At 36.5% G+C, this 2,239-nt stretch overlaps 1 non-coding gene across 1 annotated transcript; it reads right to left on the bottom strand.

Moving 5' to 3' along the window:
- Positions 1-1,317: 1,317 nt before the first annotated feature.
- Positions 1,318-1,424, bottom strand: LOC129634662 (U6 spliceosomal RNA). Its single transcript, XR_008705832.1, has one exon. It is a non-coding gene; the product is annotated as a U6 spliceosomal RNA (small nuclear RNA).
- Between the last annotated feature and the right edge of the window lie 815 nt (positions 1,425-2,239).

Genomic DNA, 2,239 nt, shown 5'->3' with positions numbered 1-2,239 from the left:
CCTATGTTCTCCTCTAGGAGTTTTATAGTTTCTGGTCTTACATTTAGATCTTTAATCCATTTTGAGTTTATTTTTGTGTATGGTGTTAGAAAGTGTTCTAGTTTCATTCTTTTACAAGTGGTTGACCAGATTTCCCAGCACCACTTGTTAAAGAGATTGTCTTTAATCCATTGTATATTCTTGCCTCCTTTGTTAAAGATAAGGTGTCCATATGTACGTGGATTTATCTCTGGGCTCTCTATTTTGTTCCATTGATCTATATTTCTGTCTTTGTGCCAGTACCATACTGTCTTGATAACTGTGGCTTTGTAGTAGAGCCTGAAGTCAGGTAGGTTGATTCCTCCAGTTCCATTCTTCTTTCTCAAGATTGCTTTGGCTATTCGAGGTTTTTTGTATTTCCATACAAATTGTGAAATTATTTGTTCTAGCTCTGTGAAGAATGCTGTTGGTAGCTTGATAGGGATTGCATTGAATCTATAGATTGCTTTGGGTAGTATACTCATTTTCACTATATTGATTCTTCCAATCCATGAACATGGTATATTTCTCCATCTGTTAGTGTCCTCTTTGATTTCTTTCACCAGTGTTTTATAGTTTTCTATATATAGGTCTTTAGTTTCTTTAGGTAGATATATTCCTAAGTATTTTATTCTTTCCGTTGCAATGGTGAATGGAATTGTTTCCTTAATTTCTCTTTCTGTTTTCTCATTATTAGTGTATAGGAATGCAAGGGATTTCTGTGTGTTGATTTTATATCCTGCAACTTTACTATAGTCATTGATTAGTTCTAGTAATTTTCTGGTGGAGTCTTTAGGGTTTTCTATGTAGAGGATCATGTCATCTGCAAACAGTGAGAGCTTTACTTCTTCTTTTCCAATTTGGATTCCTTTTATTTCTTTTTCTGCTCTGATTGCTGTGGCCAAAACTTCCAAAACTATGTTGAATAGTAATGGTGAAAGTGGGCACCCTTGTCTTGTTCCTGACTTTAGAGGAAATGCTTTCAATTTTTCACCATTGAGGATAATGTTTGCTGTGGGTTTGTCATATATAGCTTTTATTATGTTGAGGTATGTTCCTTCTATTCCTGCTTTCTGTAGAGTTTTTATCATAAATGGATGTTGAATTTTGTCAAAGGCTTTCTCTGCATCTATTGAGATAATCATATGGTTTTTATTTTTCAATTTGTTAATGTGGTGTATTACATGGATTGATTTGCGGATATTGAAGAATCCTTGCATCCCTGGGATAAAGCCCACTTGGTCATGGTGTATGATCTTTTTAATGTGTTGTTGGATTCTGATTGCTAGAATTTTCTTAAAAAATATGGAACGCTTCACGAATTTGCGTGTCATCCTTGCTCAGGGGCCATGCTAATCTTCTCTGTATCATTCCAATTTTAGTATATGTGCTGCCAAAGCGAGCACTGTATTTGTCATATTTTCTATAACAAGCATATTTTTTCTTTGTAACCAAGAAAAATGCTGTTTAATAGAGAATTTTTCTTTCAGTTTCTGCATCCATCTTCAAACACATTATTTTTCCATTTTAAGTTGGGTCCTGGTTTTTATTAAATTAGAAATGGAGATTTTCATAAAGCCATTATACGTTGGTCCCAGCTTTAATAAACTCTTCTTTGGGTGACATCTTCTCTCTTAAATTATTCTTGATTTCTTAAAATAAGAGCCAACCCAATCCATGGGGACATCTCATTGGATTAGATAACAAACTTCATTTTCTAGCATCTGTTATTCCAAATCGATTCCACGAACCATTTATCACATCCCCAAACCATGTGACATGACTTGATGACCTTATTTAGTAGAGGCTTCAGGTAAACAGTGGCTGCCTTTTATCATTTTAAGATGGAGGGAAATTTTCTTGCATCAACAAACTTCATATGAATTCTCTAGGCAACAAGAATACTGGAGTGGGTTGCCATTTCCTTTTCCAGACGATCTTCCCAACCCAGGGATCGAACCCAGCTCTCCTGCACTGCAGGCTGATTCTTTTCCATCTGAGCCACTGGGAAAGCCCTAACACTCTAGCTAAAGGAGAATTTTTAATGTCTCAGCCACTTTAGTGGAGAAGGAAATGGCAGCCTACTGCAGTATTCTTGCCTGGGGAATCCCATGGGTAGAGGAATCTGGAGGGCTACAGTCCATGGGGCCACAGAGAGTTGTCCTTCGTCCTGTTTAGTCATGACTGAACAACAACAACAACACCGACTTTAGAGGTAGTT

The sequence above is a fragment of the Bubalus kerabau genome, chromosome 19, assembly GCF_029407905.1.
Source record: "Bubalus kerabau isolate K-KA32 ecotype Philippines breed swamp buffalo chromosome 19, PCC_UOA_SB_1v2, whole genome shotgun sequence".
Classification (NCBI taxonomy): domain Eukaryota; kingdom Metazoa; phylum Chordata; class Mammalia; order Artiodactyla; family Bovidae; genus Bubalus; species Bubalus kerabau.
Note: the sequence above shows the minus strand (reverse complement) of the source record. Positions and strands in the feature narration are given on the sequence as shown.